Source organism: Protopterus annectens, chromosome 3.part0 (assembly GCF_019279795.1).
Source record: "Protopterus annectens isolate FY-2018-M chromosome 3.part0, PAN1.0, whole genome shotgun sequence".
NCBI lineage: Eukaryota > Metazoa > Chordata > Ceratodontiformes > Protopteridae > Protopterus > Protopterus annectens.
In genome coordinates this window covers 240,232,965-240,259,182 of record NC_056731.1, presented here as the reverse complement: position 1 = coordinate 240,259,182, position 26,218 = coordinate 240,232,965, and positions in this window count along the sequence as shown.

The window sequence follows — 26,218 nt, the reverse complement described above, 5'->3', positions numbered from 1 at the left end:
TGGTTATACTCCAAGCAATCAGATATATGCCCACATCTTCATTGCTTTGTGTATTGTGCTGGTTTAAGTAACTATATAGGAAAGGATGTGACAAAGTCACATATGATGGTGCTGCGGTAGCATTGTCGCCTCACAGTAAAACATTGTCCTGTTTGATTCTCAGCTAAAGCATCTTCTGTGTGGAGACATGCGTGAATGTGCGTACCTTCGTTGAAGGTTGTGCGTCAGGACTGGCAACTTGGTATGTAAAAATCTACTGCCAATCATTAGCGGACCGGAGTTCCGCTGTGGCGACCCCTAACTGGGAAAAGCCGAACGATACAACAACTAAGCATTATGCACAATACTTTACAAATATGAAATATGTAATATTTTATTAAACTATATGTAAGAGATCAGGAAATGCTGCATCATAATCTTACAACTAAGAAGAATATCCTCAGTGAGGCATAAACTCAGCATAGATCAGGATGGTACATGAAGGCTGTGGGTATATAGACTTTGAAACAAAATATCCCTTCGGATGAACAATTCTTGTTGTTATTTAGCATTCATGCCCTCTAACAGTTCATTTCTGGTGGTGTTATAGTAGTTGTGTTCCTTCTTACACAATGAAGCATACACATTGGGCCATTCCTGGAGGTGGTATAGAGGTTGTCTTTCTACCTCCACAACTAAACATACATTTTCTTTTTTTGGACATGTAGTTCAAATTTAAAATGAATGTGAATGTGACATGGAAGCCATCTACCTGCAAAGTAGTAACACTCCATATGTGCAGACCACACATACACACACACACACACACACACACACACACACACACACACACATACACACACACACACACACACACACACACAAGGTTTGGTATCTACTTCTCTGAAGTCCAGGCCAACACGAAGGGACTCTGGCTGACAATGTTCACAGACGATTGCAAGGTGGAAGCTATTACTAACTCCCTAAATGATGTTGACATTCTACAGAAAGGCCTCAACGAGACCATTGACTGGTGTCAGAACCATGGCCTTAAGCTCAATGCCAAAAAATGTGTTGTCATCCCCCTTGGGAAAAATTTGGTTCCCTTGAATTACCACATTGATGGTAGTCCACTGAACACAGAAGGCATTATAAGAGATCTGGGAACACAGGTTGACAACAACCTCTCTTTTGACCACCACATTGCCACTGTGGTCAGAAAGTCCTTCTATGTGGCACATTTCATTACTAAAGGTTTTGCATCCAGGAAGAAAGAGGTCATTGTCTCCCTCTACTCTTCCATCATTAGGCCAGTCATTGAGTACAATGCCTCATTTGACATATACCTCACTAAACACCTGCAACAACTGGAGAAGCTGCAAAAGTACATCACAAAGAGGATCCTAGGCCTTAAACACTTGCCCTATATGGACAGACTCAAAAAACTCCAACTATTCTGTCTCATATCACCTACGCAAAGGCAATCTCTGCTTGACTTACAAAGCCATGTGTAACCCAGCTCTGTTAGAAATGCTACATCTAAAGAAATCCCAATCCCTCCACACCACATGCTCCAGAGACCTCAACCTCTTTACCACATTCAACAGAAGATGCTGAAGGAACAAGTTCATAACCCAGAGACTGCCCATTCTATTGAATAGACTTCCCATACATATTAAGCAGAGCACCTCACTGGCCCTCTTTAAGAGAAATCTGGATGAGTGGATGGGAAATAGAAAATTCATCCTGGGGATCATTCCAGTGGGTCTACCTGACAGAGGCACTAAGGTCGGGTGGCACGATGCCAGGGTAATCCTATGGACTAGGCTGTAAAGTCTCCAAGGCCATTAGCTTAGTACACACCTATGAACCTATATTACATCAGAGATTAGCACCATTGCAGACAAAGAGTTGAGGCTGAAGTTACATGCCATGCATCTTAATTTAATGTATGCAGAGATGGCTATCGTAAGGAGCTGTCAATGAGGAGGGATAATTATAAATGTGAATTCCCTTATAGGGCTTTTATCCATATATCTTCTATCTTGAAATTTTACAAAAAGGTGAATAACTTTCCATGAGTTTTTGGTTGTTTTTCTAGGTTCTGATGCTTATGATAGATGCTTAATATTTTCTTGATTGTTTTGATAAAGTCTGATATACTATGTATGTGGTAGAGGGGAACACAGACACTTACAGTTTCATTGCTACAACAAGGGTACACTGCCATGCACTGACATTGAATATGTAACTGAAGCACCAAGCAATTCTGACTTGATAGCAGGCACATCACATGTCCTTTTGCACACTATCATGAAATTGGTTTACAGACTTGTGGTCACAGCCAAAGGAATATGGCTGTAGGTGATCTGTAAATATACTGCTTTAAGGCACACACTCACCAGATATAGTCAATATACAGGACTGCATACAATAAAGGCATTTTGATGAATGTAATAACTGACTGGGTGCAAAGCTGTACAGAGCATTAGAAGTCTGAATGAGTAAGTGAATGAACTAATACGATATGAGACACCCCGCCACCTCTGGGCCAGTAATCAAGGAGCCTAAGTCTTCACCACTGGCACCAGTGGGGGATATTCACTCCAAGGATAACAGATACACACACTGTATTTCCAGATGCAGCTCTCTGCAACAAGTGCAATTTCTCTTAACAGCACACAGAGACCACGGTCAGTCCGAGGATGGTTTCTCCCTCTTTCTCCAGATCCCCAGTAAGACTCCCCACTGGCACAGCTATAGAGTTGAGATTTCAACTGAGTGTCCAAGCCAAGGCCTTCAGCACCCTCTCTGTCCAACCAGTGCTTTGTGTCCCTGCCCAAGTAGCTGGCACCCACATTTTTTGAGATTTGATTTACACACACACACACATGCGTGCACAGACACACACACACACACACACACACACACACACACACACACACACACACACACACACACACACACACACACACACACACACACACACACACACACACACACACACACACACACACACACACACACACACACACGCACACCTGGGAAAGGCTGGGACAGGTTTACAAGCTATGGCCCCTTCTGCCCAGACTATAAGCTAGTTATGACTGCCACCAGGCACTCCTGCCAGCTACCTTAAAGCTCTTCTAAGGGTACTGCATATACTGAGTGAAATTAATATTTATACAAATGGCTGTTTTACCAAGAGCAAGGCTATTAGAAGTGGCCCAAACAGTGTCACCAAATAAATATGCAAGTACTCTAAAAACTTAAATATCTCTACAAAGATCGGCCACAATGAAAGGTTTAAATATATTTACTAATAAATAATAAAAGAACAAGAAAATACTAAGTATATATTTACAATGACATCAGAGTTCAAATCACTGGAAATATTTAAAATAACATTGAAGGACAGGCTCAGGGAAAAAAAATATCTCAACTAAGCTTCACTATATTTCTAACTGAATCTAAGAGAATCACTATTCCCTACTTACTTAGTAGAGCAAGGCAGATCATGTGGTGAATTGTCCCTCTTCATGTTAGGCCCAAGTCAGAATACAGAATGCTCAGTCTCACTAAGAGACTTCTCAAAATAATATCTAAAATATTTCCTCTGGGATAACTTGCAGAATGACATCACTTCTGCTTATCTGACTTCTAGTTCCCATGCAACGCTCATTGCTAGAAGCTGGCAGCATTTAGCACCTATCTGTTAAAATACATACACAAGGGCTTTTGCTCAGATCTGTGGTCAGTGCTGGAGGTCATAAAACAATTGCATACCTCCACACTTCCAGAGTAGTAATTAGTTCACCCCAAAGGCAATACAGAAATCTTTCTAATACAGATTTTGTGTCTCTGGCTGCATTGAAACCTGTGAGATAGCATCTTTATGGCCTAGCTTATAAACTAATTTAATTTCAGATATATTTTAAAGTTTGCTGGACTGAAGTTAACCTCCTGATTTCCAGTTTCCTCTGATAAAACATATACATTTAAACATTTATAATAGTGCATGGACATTTCTGTTCTGTTCTGTCCAGTAGGGCACACTGTGGATACATTTCAAACACAAGCACTTTACAAATACCTTTTGAACACAAATGTCTGTACAAATAAGTTTGATATGCACATGACATATAGTTCTAATGCATTTGTAACATCAGCATCTTGTATAAATCAGTTTGATATTCACAAATGTCATTTAATTATTTACAAAATTCCAGCTGACAAAAGGAGGTACTGCCAGCACACCATAGCATAAGGTGTTTTGTGTATATGAGACACACACATGTATATACAGACACCCATTGTCACAGCCACACACACACACACACACACACACACACACACACACACACACACACACACACACACACACACACACACATACACCTATGGGCACATGTTCACATGCAGGCACATATATGGAAGTGTAAGTATATTTCAAAATTCATAACATCGTAGTCCATCCTGCATTTTTGCTGAAATGCATTGAGGTTTGCAAGTATATCAGAATGACTGAATGTTATATGGCAAGAGAGAGAGAAAATGTATAGATTTGCCACCTGTCTGGGATATATCAGATTGTGATCATCTTGATATTAGTACTGAAATAGAAGCATATATTTTCTACCTCCCTAATGATCTTTCCCTTTACTTTTTTTGTGTTAGCTCAACAGTAAACAGTTTAGCAGCTTGGTGAGTCTGGCAAGTCCTGCACATGTAGAGTTTGTGATGTTTCCACCAGAGACACATCCACAGCCAATGTGTTGTGGAACTGCATTGTGTATGACTGCTGTTCAGGCACAAAGTCTTCTACCACAGGACAGAGTACTGAGAAGGTTCAGTGTTCAGGGAACATGTACAGTGGGTATAAAAAGTTTACACACCCCTGTTAAAATACTAGTTTTTGTAATATAAAAAAATGAGACCATAATAAATAATTTCAAAACTTTTCCCACCTTTAATGTGAGCTATAACCTGTACAACTCAATTGAAAAAACAAACAAATCTGTTAGGTGAACAAATATAAAAAATAAAAAAAAATACAATAAGCTGGTTGCATACGTGTGCACACCATTAAACTAATACTTTATTGAAGCACCTTTCCATTTAATTACAGCATTCAGTCTTCTTGGGTAGACACCTCCTATCAATTAAAGAGACTCTGATTAACAACTAATACTTTATTGAAGCACCTTTCCATTTAATTACAGCATTCAGTCTTCTTGGGTAGACACCTCCTATCAATTAAAGAGACTCTGATTAACACCAAATAAAGTTCAGCTGTCCTAGCAGGATTTCCCTGACAGTTACTCAGTTGCCTGCTACAGCAAAAGCCATGGTTCACAGTGAGCTTACAATGCATCAACTGGATCTCAATGTTGAAAGGTATCAGTCAGAAGAAGGGTACAAACAATTTCCACAGCATTGGATATACCATGGAACACAGTGAAGACAGTCATCAAAAAGTGGAGAAAATATGGGACAACAGTGATGGTGTAAAGAACTGAAAAGACAAGATGAAAACTGGTCAGGGAGGCTGCCAAGAGACCTACAGCAACACCGAAGGAGCTGAAGGAATTGCTGGCAAGTACTGGTTGTGTACTACGTGACAGCAATCTCCATATTTTCATATGTCTGGGTTATGGGATAGGGTTGCAAGATGGAAGCCTTCTCTTACACAGAAAAACATCCAGGCCCAGCTAAATTTTGCAAAACAATACATGAAGTCTCCCAAAAGCATGTGGGAAAATGTGTTATGGTCTGATGAGACCAAGGTTGAACTTTTTGGCCACAATTCCAAAACGTACGTTTGGTGCAAAAGCAACACTTTGCATCACCAAGAGAACACCATCCCCACGGTAAAGCATGGTGGTGGCAAGTATCTTGCTTTGGGGTTACTTTTCTTCAGCTGGAACTGCGGCTTTAGTCAAGATGGAGGGAATTATGAACAGTTCCAAATTCCAGTCACTTTTGGCCCAAAACCTTCAGGCATCTGCTAGAAAGCTGAAGATGAAGAGGAATTTCACCTTCATCATGACCAGGACCCCAGGTATACATCCAAATCAACAAAAGAATGGCTTCACCAGAAGAAAATTAAAGTTTTGGAATGGCCCAGCCAGAGCCCAGACCTAAATTCCATAGAAAATTTGTGGGGTGACCTAAAGAGTGCTGTGCACAAGAGATGCCCTCACAATCTGATAGATTTGGAGTGATTTTGCAAGGAAGAGTGGGCAAATATTGCCAAGTGAAGATATGCCATGCTTATAGACACCTACCCAAGAAGACTGAATGCTGTTATTAAACCAAAAGGTGCTTCAGCAAAGCATTAGTTTAAGGGTGTGCACACTTATGCAACCATCTTATTGTATGTTTATTTTTTTTTATATTGTTTCCCCTAACAGATTTGTTTGTTTTTCAATTGAACTGTACATGTTATAGATCACATTAAAGGTGGGAAAAGTTTTGAAATGATTTATTGTGGTCTCATTTTTTTTTATATCACAAAAACCTGGCATTTTAACAGGGGTGTGTAGACTTTTTATATCCACTGTAGGTGCTCTTTGGTAATTATTTCAGCCCTGAAATAAAATTTAAGTGAAGAATATTATATTATATCTCAGGAATAGGAGGACCAGCAAGTATGAATATTCACATACTCTTTACAGAAGTTGTAAAACACAGTTTCTCTAGATTTATTTTCTTAACTGAGGATATATTTATTCTTTGTCTTTGGAGAAAAATGCAACACTTGAGTTCACTTTGGAGCAGTCTTGATTACCAAGAAAGATAAGCAAGTCCTGGATTTTCAATATGTTTATATACTACAGGTAAAAGATGACCTGTTAATTGCCAGATACCTTTACAGACTGTTACAATAACAAGAAAATGTGAGAGTCAGGCAACTTATATGAATATGTAAATGAGGTAACTAAGTATTTAGGCTCTAAGCACGTGTCTAATTAAAGCCTGCAATGTATGGAGGAGGAACATAAAGAAGAGGCCAACCAAACAACTTAACCGTACTTTATGATCTGAACCCTGCTCCAGGATGCAGACACATTATACACTGCATATTAAGATGCAGATGAAGAATAGAATTATGATGTTTTATTAAAATTCCTTTAGTTCCAGAAGCCTGTAGTAATTTTTTATTTATACATCATACACTACAGGCTGGGTTGTTTTTTATGAAGTCACTATACTACTAGAAATCTACTAGTGATCTCATGATGCTACATCACCCCCCCAATATTTTCAATTTAAAAAATAAATAATTGAATGTTTACAGTGGTATTTCAATTATTATCGAGTCTCTTGATTTATGGTAGATAAATATACATTAGACCGAGTCCATACTGAAAAACTTTACATCAGAAAGTCAGAGACAGGTGGCTTTTTAACCATCTGTTAATGTCTGAACTGTTTAAGTGACTCTAGTATGTCTGAAACATATAACTCACTAAGCATCACAGCATGCAACTGTGCATCTTGTGAAACATGAAGTGAATTTTTATTTCTATAATGGTGTAACATCAGAGTCTATTCTTTCTGCAGTTGCAATATCTTCCCTCTGAATGCTGAGTGTTCATTTGCTCTACTTCTCACATGATCACTATGCCTTTTTTTAAGTGACACCTGTGTCTATTTTCTCAGAGTGAAATGAAAGATTACCTCTTTGGTTGGTAACCACACGTAGGATCTATTTGGCACTTCCAGAAGTCATGTCATGAAGATACACAGAAACTGATTTTTGAAACATCCTTTCTTTTGCATGCTTAACATGCTAAAATGTTTGAAATTATTTTTTTCTGTCTCTCAGTAACACAGAAATTTAGTCTGATCAGATTTCATATTGTTCTGATATATCTATATGAGTCTGTTGTGAAATGGATCAGGTGTGTAGTCAGGAAGAGTCGTGTACTGCAGTAGGGAAAAATAAATGATTTTTCACATGCAATACTGTATTTAATAACTTCTTCATCCTAGCTTTGCAGTTCTAAATATATCTTATTTCTAAACCATTTCTGCAGGCTGCCATCTTGTATTAGTTGACTGAACTATTTCATTTTTTTAATGAAATGACACAATTATACTGATATGAAGAATATTATTAGGGACTATAAATTGTGGAGAGCAGTAAGCAGCAAGTAATCTTTTCAGACTATTTACTGTTGCTTCTGACATAATTTCATCTATACTGAAGACTTCCGACCATTTTGAAAATGTATCCTCTACAATCCTAAGTGCAATACTTGTTATTGGACAACATCATCTGTATATAGTCATTTCCAGCATAATCCTGGACATTTCCAATGGTTCAGTGATGCCTCTTTTAGCATTATTTCTCCCATCTAACACAGTACACTTTCTGTACAGTGACAGTCAAAATCAAAGGTCAGCTTAAGCTAACTCATGAACTTTCTTGTCAGTGTTATCATGTTAACAATACAAGGGCACTCAGCCTGTAATTTTTCTAATATGCTTTTCTGATAGTCCATGTAATTATTTGTTGTTCTTCAAATGACATAATCTTTCACTACTCATAATTCAGATATTAATTATCATTTAATATACTAGTAAACTCTGATCTGCTATGTGAGTCCAACCTTCCTTCACAAAGCTTAAGGCTGTCAATTGTTCTTTTGTCATTTCTTCTCATTTTTGCCGTAATTTATTTATTTATTTTATTTTATTTTATGTATTTATGTATTTATGTATTTATTTATTTATTTTGTTTTATTTATTTGACATTTGTTGACCAGGAAAGTCAGACTGAGCTAGACCCCCTTTTCAGCAGAGGCCCGGGGAGAAAAGGTCCACAGAAGTACACAAAAAAGATTATAAAAATAGCATTAATGAGAACAATATAGAAAGCATAGAGTGTAGTACTCAAGGTGATTACACAAAAGTATCAACAGAAGTAATGGCACATATAGACAAAGAGGTGTCACAGGCAGCACTCTTTTGAGAACAATATGTATAATAAAATGAAGCTGGAAAAATAAATTTCTTTCAGCTTTAACTGAAATTTGTTTGGATGTGACATTCAGTAAGATCATGCATAATACTCAGTGTTGGCTCCAGTTTCTTTATCAGAAATTTCATCTGATAGAATCCTCAAGAAACCATTTGTACTACTATGTGCCTCAGATGTTCTGTATTCATTCTCATATACAAAAATATACTAATAAGATGACATGATATTGCTATGATGGAAAGACCTTGAGCTATTAGTTTATGGTCCATTACTAGCATAAACACTGTACTCCAAATGTATTGATAAACTTTCTTTTTAACACCCTTATTAAATTATCACTTAAGACATAGACAAACATAGATTAATATAAAAGAAAAGAAACCATATCAACATGTTTCTAGTTACATCTCATATGTTCTTTTTATAACTATCATCAGTCCAACATTACATAAATTGCTTAACACCTCCTGCTCCTGAACATTATTCTGCATATATTGCTCCCACACTTTCCATTTATTTCAATATAATTTACTCCATCACTTTTCTAAGTATCCCACTTTTAGTTTTTTTATCACTCTTATAATGTTCAGTACTTTAAATACAGTAGGTTGAGGCTTTGATTTCCATTTTTAGTTGCTTTTTTGAACTGAGATAAACAATTTTAAAGTCTGCTTAGGGTATAAAAAATACTTATGCAAATACATCCATGCAAAAATCCTAAACCTTCTTGACTTTGTTACATACTTGAGAACTATATATATATATATATATATATATATATATATATATATATATATATATATATATATATATATCTCCTCCAGTTATCTTCTTGTAAATTGCTTATCTGGTATTTCTTCCAAATCTTATCTAACCTCCTCTGATTGGTTCTTATAATTCTCATGCCATTTTATATACCCCACTAATTATCCCTTTTTTAGCAGCAGCTTCTGTTCTAGAGTCAACTAAAAACTCTTTAGGAGTTGGTCTTTCACTTAAGATACCCATATCTCTTTGTCTTTGCTTATATTCTGATATCAGTCCCTAGTAGGGATATCAGTCTCCAGCCTGCAGCCCAGATGTCTTCTTAGCCTCATCTCATTCTTCTAACTTTCCTTTTCAGTTATTTGCTCCCAATACCTTGGTTCCTTTGCCACTTTTCTCCAGTAAATTCCAGCCCCTCACTTGACTATTATCTGTACCTCTATTTCAGTCATACTTATCAGCAAAATCTTCTCCATTCTCATGTTATCTTGGTTCTTACATATATACATATATACATACAAATATTTGAAGCATGGACTTTAATGTCATTCTAGCTTGCCATATGTGTCCAAGATGTTCTTAAAAATATCAAAACTAGTCCTTGCTTTATTTTAATTTGTTAGTCCATTCCATACAACAGCTACGCTGTCATAGAACCAGTTTGTACACTTTTCATTCCTACAGAATCTTCTACATTGGTTGTCTGATGATTCTCTACTCCTTTTTGGTAACCTCAAACATTCCCAGAGGTAGTGTCTCTAAATACCCTATATACCTGAATAATGTCTCATCTTAAAAATCTACATGAAATACTATACAAGGTCAGATATTTTAGTCATTCATAATAGCTTACATTTTCACATCCATGGATGCCCTTGGTATATTTTCGCTGTACTCTTTCCAGTTTATGCATGGCTGTTTTCTTATAAGGTTTTTATATTGTTATTTCATACTCAATGTTGGGTCTAATATAACAAACAAAGAATGATTTATTCATTTCTGATTCCCTTGACTTCATAAATCTTTTTATAAAGTCTATAGTTCTGTAACTATCATTAACCAATTGGCTGATATGATTAGAAAAACTAAAGGCTACTCATTTACCCAGCTCCATAAATGAATCTACAGTTTCAATCAATGTGTGTTGTATTAAGTATTCATCTATCAATTTATGTCTTCCAAACCTCTTCTGTTTAGTTTGTTGATGTATCTAGCAGCATAATATTACATTGTGCACAAATGATCAATTTATTCATGTTCTTTTACAGACATGGCTATCTGTAACACATGTAATCAGTTTTCCCATTTTCAAGTCATCTGCACATGAACTTTAGAACACCTCAGGCGAAAATGATATATCTCAATGATACAATCTAAACAAGGATGGGCCTAGGCTAGACCCCTGTGAGACAACCTAAATTCTCCTGTCCATTTGCTATATGATACTCGCTATGTTCTATTTGTAAGCCATGCTGCTATTCATCTTATCAAGACTACATCAGTAGCTAGTTGCTCAGATTTATTGATCAGTGTTTTGTGTATGGCCTTATCAAATGCTGAAGTGAAAGCTATATAAATTACATCACAGCACAATTTTTTCATTAATTGTTTTATTATATTACTACAGAACATCACGTTACAGGTGATAATAGATCTATTTACAATATATGCATGCTGATAATATGGTTTCAATTTTCAGTCTTTCCAGTTCCGACAATTATTATCCAGTATGTGGTTCTTAGAATACTTTCTGCTACTTTATAGATATAATATTCTGTATGGAGTATGTGGTTGTTAGAATAATTTCTGCTACTTTATAGATATAATATTCTGTATGGCTGTTGTTTTCTCCCTAAGAATCTGTATCCAAAATCCCATTCTTTCTTTATTTCTTGAGTTTCCTCCTGCTTCATCATCATCCCTTTCAATTTTTAATCATAGATTTCTGCTTCTGTAATGTATATGATCCTTAGTTGTGTAAGTCTAAAATATCCCTTTATATCAGTTAATCCTAAACCAGCTTGTTTTGAAAGAATCAGCTTATCTTACTTAACCCTTGCCCTTTTCTGCTACCAGATAAATTCCTTCAGCTCTTTATTAGCTATTTTCTCTGGTTGAGAGAAATATGCCTGACTTGTATATTAAACTAAAGGGACTAAAAACATTTTCACTGCTTGTATCTTATTATTTGTATCCATAAACAAGAGCTTCCAGTTCCTCCACATATCATTAACTGCCATAACAGAAGTCATTTAATCCATTCTCCTAAATACTTCACATTATCATGCCTCATAAATATTGATAATGCTGAACCAGTTCACGTATGGATACATTATTTACAGATATAGCCTTTATTTCATCTTCATTCATTTTATATTCCGGAAAGACTTAAAACTATCTCAAAATGTTCCATAACACTGTCCTTTTCTGGATTTATCAGGTGCAAAAAATATCATGTGCAAATAAAACTGTTCTTGATAACCATACCAGTTATATCCTTGAAATCCTGAGTCTTTTATTTTTTTGTTTACAAAAAAACTGAGAAACAGAAGAACAGCTGAAAAAACCAAAACATCCAAAACCACTATTCCAACTGATAGGAAAAAACAAACAGGAGTCAGTTTAGCGCTTTTGTTCCTTTACTCACAGAACTCATCGCTAAACTGACTCCTGGTTCTTTTTTCTAACAATTAGAACAGTGGTTTTGTATGGTTTGTTTTTTTACTTTACTTTTTTTTGCCAGTGGCTCTAAATACAAATCACATAACAAAGGAGAAAGAGAACACCCCTGCCTGGTTCCTCTGTCCTGACACAACTTAGAGAGGAACCCTCCAATTTTAATTTTTGCCTTCGGTCCATCATACATCCACCTAATTAACCTTATTATTGTATCAGGGAACAGGAATGCTTCCATTGCTAAAATCATAAAATCTCAGTTTACTCTGCTGAATTCTTTGTCTGTATCAAGACCCACCAACAACAGCTGTATGTTCATGCATTCAGCTTCTCTCTGGATCATCAATATTCCATTAATGTTGTCAAATGTTTGCATTCCCTGCACAAAATCACACTTTTTTATATCTATCAATTTTGGCAACACCTTTGCCATTCTTTTAGCTAATATAGACATAGACACTTTATAATCAGGGTTTAAAATTGAAATTAGTCTATATGAAGCTGGGTCTGATAGGTCTTTACCATCTTTGGGTATTACAACCACCACGGCTTTCCTCCAAGATGTTGGTGCTTCCCTTCCTTTTTAAATACTGTTAAAACTTTCCAGATCTTTATCACTTTCTTCCCTCCTAACTTCCAGGCTTCCACAGGAATGCTATCTGTTCCTGGAGAATTTCCTGCAGATTCATTGTATGTCACCATTTTTATCTCATCTCGTCCTACCTTAACTGTTAATTGTTGAGCCTTGTCTACCTCTAACCTTGGTATACTTAAGTCTTCCATAAATATTTCCATTTGTGCTCTTTCTTGACTTCCACATGTTTCTGTTTTATACAATTTTTCATAAAATTTCTGAAATATCGCTAATACCTCTAGAGGACCTGTGGTTATTTTTCTTGTCATAGGCTCGCTAAGTTTGAAGTGTAAGGAGATGCCCTTCCTCATGTAAGGGTATAACATTCTAAATAACAGCTTCAACATCACATGAAAAATTATAAGTACTGGATGTGAGGGGCAGGTCTTCTTCATTATAATGTATCAATATTTTATACTGATTTAATAATTCTTCACATGTTTTAAAATTCATTTTTTCTACATGTTTTCATTACAATGGGATATGTAAATGTAATGAGCTGCACGAGGACGACAACACTGTTATTCATTTAGCAAGAACATTTTCAAAATAGTCTACAATGTGAAGCAATGCTTACTACGGTTTCATATCATTTGCATAGAAGCACCTCGTAGTTGTTTTGACCTTAGTCTAAGGATAAATTATATTTTTCTACTGCATGTCCTGAATAGTCAGCTTGCAGCACGGCAAACTCACATTTTGAGTTTTTTTTCTCAGACTACCATCCTGAAATATCTGCATCCCTTTTTGTTAGTTTACTTAGCTGTTTACTCTGTGTCTTCTCAGTAACTAGCAAATCATCTAGGTACACCTCTACATTCAAATGCTATGGGTAATTCACCAAATGTTCTGTTTTCTTTTTTTTCCTTTTTCTTGCCACAGCCATTTGCACATATGCAGCAGTCCCAGGGTTGATTATATTATTAGAGAGGGTCAAGTTAGCAGTGTCACCTATATGTGGGAAGAACAGAAAAGCATAGCTTCTATGAAGTATTTTTCAAGGTCATGCCAGAGTGATCTTTGCAGATGTCTATGGCCAAACAACCTGTATCTATTTTATCATAGTAGCTAAAAATGGTAATATTGTCTGCACAGTGCAGCCTACTGTACCTCTGTTTAGATTAATATTCCTTCTTGCACAATGGTCATTTTTAATGTGACTGCTTGGGATTGGGGGTTTGTACAACTGTTAAGGTGTTTACCTCACAGTCATAATGTACAAGATTTGATTATCGGAGGGAAACTGGTTAGGCTTAAAATTATGCACAAGGGCAGATAGCCTAGTACTTACCTATGAGCCAAGAGTGTAGATGAGCATATACCATACTTCCATCATTACAAAGGTTTGAAAATGCTTAATTTATTTTTTTGTAGTGTGATGCTGTAAAATTGAAGTTGAAAAAACTCTGACGTATTAACATCTACTTTGCTCCATGTGTGTGAGTATATTAAGGAAATATTATACACTGCACACTAATATAGTATGGTTTAATACTAGCTAAAGAAAACTGGTTAGTATCTCCAAAGCAATGTATAACATCCTAAAAATCTCAGTCTCATGTTTTTCACTAGTCTTACCCTTCCAGTAGATTCCACTTAGCCTTTTGTAATTTTCTTAGTTAAGAAGCTATGACAGTGAGAAGCTAGTGGTGACAAGGGGTTGTACCTCCAAGCAGAGAGGGGAGCAAAGGTATGAAGACTTGTAGCTTTTATATTCCCTTCAGGATATGGATTAATGCTTAATAACTCTTCTTTTGAATACACTATTTTCCTGCCTTGCCACACTGGATCAGTTGGACTACTTTAACACATCATTGTATGCCCTAAGCTTATTTATCATGTCTTTCTTCTGCATGCAATATCTAGACCCGGTTCTTTAATTAGCTATAACTCCTGGCATCATTCAGTATTACGTATAGACATAGGCATGCATATAGGCCTCTTAAATATTAGTACACATGTATAAATTTAAGATCTCAATGCTTTTCAAAATTCATTTTCCCTGTAATGGTGGGTGTCTTCTATCAACACTGCCTCTTTTAATCTTACATTCCTGGGAAAAGATCTCCAACAGGTATCACATGATGCAAGTAAGTTTCAAAACTGGACATCCATGGCAGTACAGTTGCTTCACATTGCTGATAAACGCTTTGGTCTTGCTGTGTCTTGTCTCTCCTATGTCCTTCTGTAGAGTGATTCTAAGGCCCAGCAAGGCCACATAGGGTTATTTCCTTCTCCCCTTTTTAGTATAAGATTTACTGCCTCTGTGGTATTTTTTTACCATTCAATTTCAGTGATCGCATCTGAGTAGAGGTCATATGCTCAACATTCTAGACTTTTGCAATTCGTTGAAATAACATTGAATGAAACTGTGGATTGTATGCTATATCATGCAAAGGTGGAGCTAATCAACAACATTACTGATATAGAATCTGTTCCATGCCATAAGAATGTGGCTTCAGGGTAGTTTTGATAATAATCTACTATTATTAGAAAGATTTTACTTATAGATTTCCATGTGTATTTTGTTAGCTTTGCAGTGTCATATGGCCGAGACATGTAAACATAAGGACTGCATGGGTGCATAAGTGTACAGAAATATATTGCCTTATCTAGCTAAAACATCAACAAATAACCAGTGAAATTGGTAATGTACACCTACCTATATAGACATATCTGCATATTTATTATATCTGTCTGGGACGTGTACAATTAATCAATGCAGGAGTATAGGACACATACTTACACAGGTATATATACTTGTTATCTGCACATTTAGTATGGACATTTGCAAATAACCAATTTATGGCTGTTGGGCACATATAGTTATACAGGTATGTTTGCTGTTATTTATACATTTGACAGGGTCATGTAGAAATAACCAATACATGCTTATTGATGGGTACATCTTGTGTGTATGTATGTATGTATATAAATATATATATATATATATATATATATATATATATATATATATATATAAATAACAAAAAATCTTTCAAAGGCATCTGTTTTTATTTACGTTTTACAGATGCCTTCGGAAGTTTTTTTGTTAATTTAATAGTTTTCTTCACCAGTGTTTTCTCAGTTTTATTTGCATATGTATATATATATATATATATATATATATATATATATATATATATATATATATATATGTGTGTGTGTGTGTGTGTACACACATACACACACACACACACACACACACACACACACACACACACACAGTCACTACTATCACCAAGTTATGAGTACTTGGCACATTTAGTTATACAAGTATATACTCTCATGTATTTGCTTATATAGCTTTAGCATGTGCAAATAAAAAATGCATAGGCATAGGATATACCTAGCCATTTAGAACTATGCATTGTCTTATCTATATACCTGGCTGGGACACGTACATACAATCAATGTATACGTATTTGACATATCTGGTTATACATATGTGTATAGTTATTTATCTAAATGTCTTGCAAGGACATGAACAAATATTCAATGCATGAGTAGAGGGCTATATAGGCCACATCTAGTTATATAATTTATCAACATATTTGGCTAAGACAAGCTCAAATAATCAATATATGGGTACATGAAGCATCTGACTATGCAGGTATATGGGCCTTTTTATCTAACTGTATATACAGTCAGGACATGCACAAATGTGCAATAGACATATATAGGTCACATATGATAATAACGGTATATATAAATATATATATTATACACATACACTCACAGATACACACACACACTCACACACACAAACATACACACACACATACACACACACACACACACACACACACACATATGTGTGTGTGTGTGTGTGTGTGTGTGTGTGTGTGTGTGTGTGTGTGTGTGTGTGTGTGTGTGTGTGTGTGTGTGTGTGAGTGCATCTAGATATCTGCTTGTGATGCATGCACATAGCTTATACAAAGGCATAAGGCATATCTACGTATACACACATATGTTTGCTTATTTGCATATTTAGTAGGGGCATGTACAAGTTAAGAATGGATGGATATGGGGCAGCTCTACTTATAAAGGAAGATGTACTTATCTACATATTTGGATGGCACATGTACATTAAAGCATTGCTTAGGTATAGGGTCCATCTAGTTATACAAGTCTATGTACTCATTTGTCTGCATATTTATCTGGCACATGTGGAAATAAATAGTGTAGGGGTATAGGGAACATCTAACTACACAGGGATATATATACTCATTTATCTGTACATCTGCCTGGGACATTTACATGTAACCAATTCTTTGCTATTTGACGCACCTAGTCATACTGGTATATGTACTCATTTCCATACCTTTGGCTGAGTTAGGTTCATTATTCAGTGCATGGGTACAGGGCACATCTAGCCACACAAATATATGGTACATGTGTTTGTTCATCTACATATTTCTCTTGGGCATGTGCAAATAACCAGCACACAGGTAATTGGCTCATCTAGATATGTAGGTATATGTACTTTTTTGTTTTCATATTTGGCTATAACTTTACAAATAACAAATGCATTGGTATCTTAGCTGCATCACTCCATGGCATTAACAAAGAGGTGTTGTCCACATGGTTTGGCACAACACTGATTATGGAATAGTGTGCTCTTAGGTTGTGACTTTTGCCATGTAGTACCTCTCTCTACAGATGTGTAGTTTTCACAATATTCCAGTACTAATTATATCGTAGATGATTAAGAGTCTACAGTGACAGAAGAATAGATAGTTACCAGTCAATTCCAGCACGGTTATTCATGGTTATTCTTGTATAGCTGCTTGAACTGTTGTCAAGGTGTTGATGGTAGTGTCTGGGAAACAGCGAGTCATATAACTTCACCTTAGCTATCAGATCTAGGAGAATGTGATACCATCCCTGTAGGAGGAATAAAGATGCCTTGTTGAAGTTCGAAGTAGTTTACTAGTCAAGCAGGTAGATGTTCTAATGGCTTATTTATTATATAGTCACCACAGCAGAGATGTCTTCTATTGTTTCTTGAAGATGCCAGCTGTGCTGACAAACTGATTCGATGGTGTCAGTTTCAAATGTATTCACCTAGCATGCACAGCCCACCACATACTGCCTTCCTTGAATTGTCTGTGGCTTGCTCCTGTCTAGATGCTATTTATTTTCACAGCCTGGCGTCTCTGACAATACATGCATTGCACAGTGATGTACGATAGTAATTCTATCATACAATGTTTGTGATAGATGACCACTTATGTCAAGCTGTTAGATAAATGAGTGTTGGTTTTAATGATCTGACTAATAATTTGTTAATTATTGTAGAAAGGAGTTCCCCACTATTCACAGCTCTGCCTAGGTGCAGTACATTTATGTGTGATGTTCAGCATCCTCAGCCTATGTACATACTTGCATTGGCCAAGTTTATTATTGATATGGTATCCTCTGTTGTATGTCCTTTACTCAGCATAGTCAGTCTATGATCATATTTCTCTAGCCTATGTTTATGGAGTGCTTGTTACTCTTTATAACACTTCATTATATGTCATCATGCCATGTTTGATGTGATGGGGTATGTATCTTTTCTTTCCACCATTCCTAAATTTATAAACATAGTATCATCTTTACTACATGTGTTTTTGTTTTTTTGTTTTTTTTTTTGTGGCAAGTCCTCACTGGACTAATCTGGCTCTACATCTGCTTATAGTACTGTGGAATATGTTTTGTTCTGTGGTTGGAGATCTTTGGGTTTTCTTTCCTCTTGTTGCCTCCATGGACCAGTATATTATTCAGCATGCTGTAGATTAGCAACTCATATTGACCAGCTAAGAAGAAGAGTGGGGAAGGGATAAAACAATGGTGCTTGGGTATGTGAAGCCTAGCTTTGGATAACTAGAAACAACTTCCTCCACTGATCTTGTGACGGTGCCTGCTTATACCTCTTATTCATTGCTAGGGCTGAACAGCATAGTGAGATCATAATGCATATTTACAGGAGTTATGTGGCATTGATTGTGAGTGTGGGAGCTAGAAATCAGCTCTGTCATACACATGTTGACCGTCCTACTAACAGGCTCTTGTACCTTGCTTACCTGTACAATGTGGATGTGCTTATTGCTGAAATGCCTGTGGCATGTTTTACTATGATCAAATAACATCCACAGATTATGCATCTTCCAAATGCAATGGGTTACAGCACCTATGTGCCACATGCACTCACCCAAAAAGCCTATCTTCATTAGAGATGATGGAATCATAGCCCTTGAGTTTTATGGGCAGCCAGTCATTTTTAACCATAGTGTGACTTTATTTTTATAGAGTTTCACTTAGAGACCTTGTCATTTAATCTGAGGATAACAATGGCATAAATGCCATGAAATGTACCATGTGTTTATGAAGTTATTAAGAAAATTATATTAGATTGTGGACATGTTGTACACAATGTATAAAACTGCATGTTGTATTCCAAAGGTTGATGCTTAGACTAGGACAAGCATGTCTGCTGAAAGCCTTTGGAATGTTTCATCCAAAAATTAGGCCATGATGTAACTACCTTGGTCTACAGCAAAATGCACCATCAGCAGTCACTGTGAGACAGCATGCTTTCCCTTTACATGCCACAGGGCTGTTAAAGGTATTCCTTGCTATCTTGTCATGATCTACTATTTTTCTGTAACTCAGAATCAGTTATGATATGACAGATTTAAACTATGGTTATTCTTATAAACTATATTCCATTAGAAGACCACACAGTGAGTCATTGCCTCTGCCAGCTTCCACTCTGTCTCTGTTATTTTTGAGCAATAAAAACAGTATGTATTTATGTGCCTTTGTTTGCTCATGTATGTGTATACAAGTGTGAAAATGTGCGCATGAAAAGCAGTTACAGTCATACCTCTCAACTTCTTTGCTCGAGAGTCAGAGACAGTGTCAAAAAATGCCAGAAATTAGAGACAGTTTTTAAACATTACTCTAATTTACTTTAAAAAAGGTTACAAGAAGAGCAAGTCTAGCATCAAGATGCATTTTCTGAACAATAACCTCTAATGTCTGGCATTATTTTCTAACTCACCAATTTACCAGACAATAAAATATTTTTTAAGGACAAATCAGAAATATGAGGCAAAAGCAGGTATATTCTGCAAACTCAGGGTCCATCATGAGGTATGGCTGCAGGAGAGGTACACCAATTAGCCGTACATGATGTACTCGTAGTGTCTTATATCATTTATCTCATATGTTTATATTTTCATTTGCACGTAGTTCTGTGTGAATATTTTCAGTATTTGTGTCTGTGTGTATGTGTTTGTGGATATATGATTTTATGCATACATAAAATGCATACTTGTTAACTAATGACACAATGACAATTTAGTATCTATGATGCCACAATAATCACTTACATGTGGTGCCATATGTTTGGCATCTAACAATTACTGAGGTGGGCATGACAGAAAATATTGTGCTAATTGCTGTATTTTTGCCACTTCTGATTTAGAAAGCAAAGTGCCCCTGTTGTGCAATATATGCATATTAATGAAATATTGAACATGAAAAATAAAATGTTGCAATTTACTAATGAATATCTAAAAGTGCGCATCTTGCCTGCCAGACTAAATCTGCAATAATGGAGTGGTTTTTAATGTAATAGACATATTAATGGTAGCTCAGGAAATATTTACTTCAATTTATTTAGAACTAAATTAAAACAAAACTGAAGTTATGACACAACAGTGCTACTATGTTTCCTGTGTCTTAATAATATTTTGTAATGTTGCCTGTAAATTGCCCTGGGCTAAACCTGAAAATGTTCCATCTGGATGAATGTTCTACCCTGCTTAATAAATGAAAAAAATAAAGAAAGAAGTAAGCAATATATGCTATTATAAACTAAAAATAGTTAATGCCCTGTACAACTAGGATTCCTGCTGTCATGGCAACATAATAATAATAATAATAATAATAATAATAATAATAATAATAATAATAATAATATCCTAATCAACATGCTGTCTGGAAACTTGCAGTGTGCAGAGTTGTACAATATCATATAAACATGTCTGTTACAAATTTTCTAACCATTCCAGAACAATGCTTCCACTGGAAAATGCCTTTTAAAAATGCTCAACTCAAGCACAGGAAGGTTGCACTGTAAGTTCCAATGGGCGGAGCCTAAGCCTTTTGACAGAATCAAATTATGTCCTCACATTTCAAACAAATGTTCATATCTCTGGAATCGTAGGGGTTATGAAAGACGTACAAATGGCAAACTATTCAGCGCAAACTATTTTTATAGTGGTAGTATTCTTTAGGTTCTAGATCATAAACAGAATGTTATAAGTCACAGTATACTCAGTAACAATTACATTTGTAAAATTTTGTAAACAACTTACAATGTATCAGAAACCACTCAAGTTACACACATACTGTCAGCAGCATTTTATTTATCTAGCTAAAAGCTTTCATATGAGGCTAAGGAGTTCTATCTGTGTCTTTTGGTTGTTGAGATATTTAGAAAAACATGAGCATTATATCTAAATAAATTAATATCATAAAACAGTTAATATCTATTTACCTGCACTAGACAGAGGTCAAATATTAATGCAGTTGAGATGGCCATTGTGTAAGCTTAAGATGAAATAATTTAAAACCTTGTACATAGCATGGTTTTGGAATTACTGATGCAAATATGAACAAGCAATATTTTATGCCTAGAGGCATGAGTAGGAGTTAACTGTAGATGCACCTGGAGGCGTCACTCAGATGTAATGATCAGTCACCAAAGTCTCTGTCCATCTAATAACGTTGTAAAGACTAAGGAAGTCAAGACAGGGAACACCAAAGAATTTTTTAGTTACTTTGATTTTAAACAACCAAAGTCAAAATAGCAAGATCTTCTCACACTTACACCAGTTAGCAAAAAACATAATTCCTTGCAAAATGTAAGAGGGCAGTACACCCTTCTCCAATACAAGAGCAGCCAGGTTATTCATGGAGGTGTGTAACTTTTAATGAGGTGGGAGAGAGCAAGCAGTGCTGGAAAACTAAAAGCAAGTATTAAGCTTTGCTTTTGTTATTTTCACATCATATAAATTTTATATAAATAAACAAATAGCCCAGTTAGTGTCCCTACAAGCTTGTGCCAAGGGCAGGTAAAGCATTACACATTCCATTCACACCACTCTTTTTACAGCTCTGACCATAACCCACATACATCCCCCAGGAGATTATTATGAACTTGCTAATGTGCTTTTTTTTTCCTGCTAGCAGCTTCTTTGTGACTTATTTCTGATTTTACTTTATGATCTGAATACTTTATTAGCACATAATGAGTAAACCAGTCGTATAGGAATAAATAAGTGATGAGTGAATCTGATTGTCCCATGAATATTCTATATATATGGTTGATAGAAAAGAGTTATTACTGCTTCGAATGTCTGAAAACTAGTTAAATCAGATGATTCTTCTGGTTTTCCAGCAAGTTTATAATACAGGGAACCTGATCATTATAAAATGAAGCAAATTGTATGCTGTCAGAGATGGTTGCCACAGCAAAGATATATGAAAATAAGCTAAAAAGCTAAAGAATCTGTAACACACTTCTCACATCCAGACAAATAACAGGCACAGCACATCACAAGAGCTTTAAAAGGTATTATAAACCTTATTCTACCAAAAGAAAAATCATTTTATAGCTAAAACAATCATAGAGGAGGAGGTAAAAGTATTACAAAGCATTATTATCGGAAATTTGATCACAGCTGTTTATGTGTTCTCGAGATGGTTGTCAAGATTCACCTCAGGTTTTGCAACTGAAGTCAATTTCTTGACTTCCATTTATTGAATATTTTAATATGTGGCCCCAGTTATAATCCTTTTTCTTATAATACTTTAAGCAACTTTCCAACCCACTGGATTTCATCATTAAAATTTTCTTCAGATTTTTTTCAACAGCTTGCACTTCTCTGCCACCAGAAATTGTTCTCCCATTCCCCTTCTGTGTAGTTTTTTCCAACCCTCCCCACATTACTTTAATGTTTCTTCCAATTTTTTTCTTTCTTTATCTGTCTCCATGTTCCTGACCAAATGCCATGTTGTCTCATCTGATTTCAGCAATATTTAATTTCTCACCTGTTCCTTAAATCATCCATACACTGTTACCCATCCTAAACCATAACAAATCTCTGGAAATCAAGCTATGCACAATGTCAGCAGCTTTATCCAGCTATCCAAGGTCAGTTTTATCCATATACTTTCCTGTATGTCTCTTTTACTTCCTTTTATCCTTTAAATCCTTGAGTATTGCACTCCTGTGCTGAACAGGCTATCCAAAATGCATATGTATTCTAATTTTAAGAAATAACCCCCCTTAAACATTATTTTTCAAAGGCATAGGTAGGCATCCACCATTTTGTCAAAGCATATACTTTTTTTAAACAGTATTTTTAGTTTATGCAAAGTGAAGTGCAGTAACTTCAATTTTTAAAAACTCTAGCATAATTGCGGTACTCTTATTTTATTAGGCTAAATGTTTTGCTAATTTCTTTTTTCCCTGAAAGTCAGACTAGTTAAATGGGCTTATTAGTTAAGCTTTTGAATTCAGGATTTTTTTCTCTCCTAAAATGGTTTGCTGCCTAGAAAGATGTACTATTTTGGACTGTAAAGTTATACCTGAAGGGGTTGCAGTGCATTCAAGGATTTAGTGCACAATTCCAAAGACCTCTGTCATTCCCTGTTTTCTTCTGCATCAAATGTTCTCCAATATCACCTACTGTCTGAGTGCAGTTAGGAGTTAGCTCATTGTGCAGACAGATGTGCAAAGACTGTAGTTAGGAGCTAGCTCACTGAGCAGACAGAAATGCGAGAAGTGTAGTTAGGAACTAGGTTCTTGTTCTCACAGACATGCGAGGAGTGCAATTAGCAGCTATCTCCCTATCTGATAGACATGTGAGGAGTGTAATTAGGAGCTAGCTCCCTGTCCTGACAGCATGTGAGGAGTTTAAATAGGAGCTAGATCTCTGTTCCGAACAACATGCAAGGAGAGTAATTAAAAGCTAGTTCACTGAGCAGATAAACATGCGATTAGTGTAATTAGAAACTAGCTCCCTGTGCAGACAGACATGCGAGGAGTGCAATTAGGAGATAGATCCCTGTTTAGACTGACATGCAAAGAGTGTAATTATCAGCAGTTTCCCTCTTCTGATAGACAGGCCAGGTGTGTAATTAGCAGCTAGTTAATTGTTCAGACAGACAGGCCTGGAATGTAATTAGGAGTTAGCTACCTATTCAGACAGATGGGCGAGGAATGTGATTAGGATCTAACTCCCTGCTAAGACAGACAAGCAAGGAGTGTAATTAGAAGCTAGCTCCCTGTTCAGACAGATATGCAAGAAGTGTAATTAACAGCTGTTTCCCTCTGCTGATAGACAGGCCAGGTGTGTAATTAGTAGCTAGTTAATTGTTCAGACGGATAGGCCAGGAATGTAATTAGGAGTCAACTACCTATTCAGACAGATGGGCAAAGAATGTAATTAGGAGACACCTCCCTGTTTAGACAGACAAGTGAGGAGTATAATTAAGAGGTAGTTCCCTGTTCAGGCAGATAGGAGAGGAGTGTAATTAGGAGACAGCTCACTGATCGAGCAGACAAGTGAGGAGTGTAATTAGATCAACCCCCTGTTCAGACATATAGATGAGTAGTGAAATTATGAGTTAGCTCCTTGTTCAGACAGACAGGTGAGAAGTGTAATTGGGATCTCGCTTCTTATTCTGATAGACAGGTGAGGAGGTTGTTAGGAGCTTGCTCCTTTTTCTGATAGACAGGTGAAGCTAGCTCCCTGTGCATTTAGACATGCAGGTAGTGTAATTACAAGTTTTTCCCTGTTAAGACTGACATGTGAGGAGTATAATTATGTCTAGCTACATTTTCAGATAGTGATGCAAGGAGTGAAATTAGGAGCTAACTCCTTGTTCAGATAGACATGTGAGAAATGTAATTAGGAGCTTGCTCCCTGTTTAGATAGATATGTAAGGAATGTAATAAGGAGCTAGCTACATGTTTAGACAGATATATGAGGAGTATAATTAGAAGCTAGCTCCCTGTTCAGGCAGACATGCGAGGAGTTTAATTGGGAGCTATCAGCATATTCAGATTGGCATGCAAGGAGTGTAATTAGGGACTAGCTTCCTTTGCAGACAGAAATGCGAGGAGTGTAATTGAGAGCTATCTCAATGTTCAGACCTTCATGCTGGAAGTATAATTAGGAGCTAGCGCCCTGATCAGACAGACAAGCAAGGAGAATAATTAGGGGATAGCTCCATGTTCTGATAGACATGTGAGGAATGCAATTAGGAGATAGCTCCCTCTTCTGATAGACATGTGAGGAGTGTAATTAGGAGCTAAATCCCTGTCCTGTTAGACATGCAAGGAGCATAAGTAGGAGCTCACTCCCTCTGCTGACAGACAGGTGAGGAGTGTAATTAAGACCTCCCTCCCTGTTCAGACAGACAGGCAAGGAGTGTAATAAGGAGCTACAGTAGCTTCATGTTCAGATAGACAGGAGAGGAATGTAATTAGCAGTTAGCTCGCTGTTCAGACAGGCAGGAGAGGGGAGTAATCAGGAGCTAGCTCCTTGTGCAGTTAGATGTGTGAGTATTGTAATTATGAGCTTGTTCCCTATTCGGATTGACTTGTGAGGAGTGTAATTACGGATAGCTCTATTTTCAGATAGAGATGTGAGGAGTGTAATTACTAGCTAACTCCCTGATCAGATCCACATGTGAGAACTATAATTAGGAGCTTGCTGTCTCTTCAGACATGTGAGGAGTGTAATTAGGAACTAGCACCCTGTTCAGATAGACATGCGAGGAGTGTAATGAGGATCTTGCTCCCTGTTCAGATAGATATGTGAGGAATGTAATTAGGAGCTAGTTGTCTGTTCAGACAGATATGTCTTCCTCTTCTTCTTCTTTCAGCTGCTCTCATTAGGGGTCGCCACAGCAGATCAACTGTTTCCATTTCCTCCTGTCCTCTGCATCTTGCTCTGTCACACCAACCACCTGCATGTCCTCTCTCACCACATCCATAAACCTTAACTTAGGCCTTCCTCTTTTCCTGTTACCTGGCAACTTCATCCTTAGCATCTTTTTCCCAATATACTTTGCATCCCAGATATGTAAGGAGTGTAATTTGGAGCTAG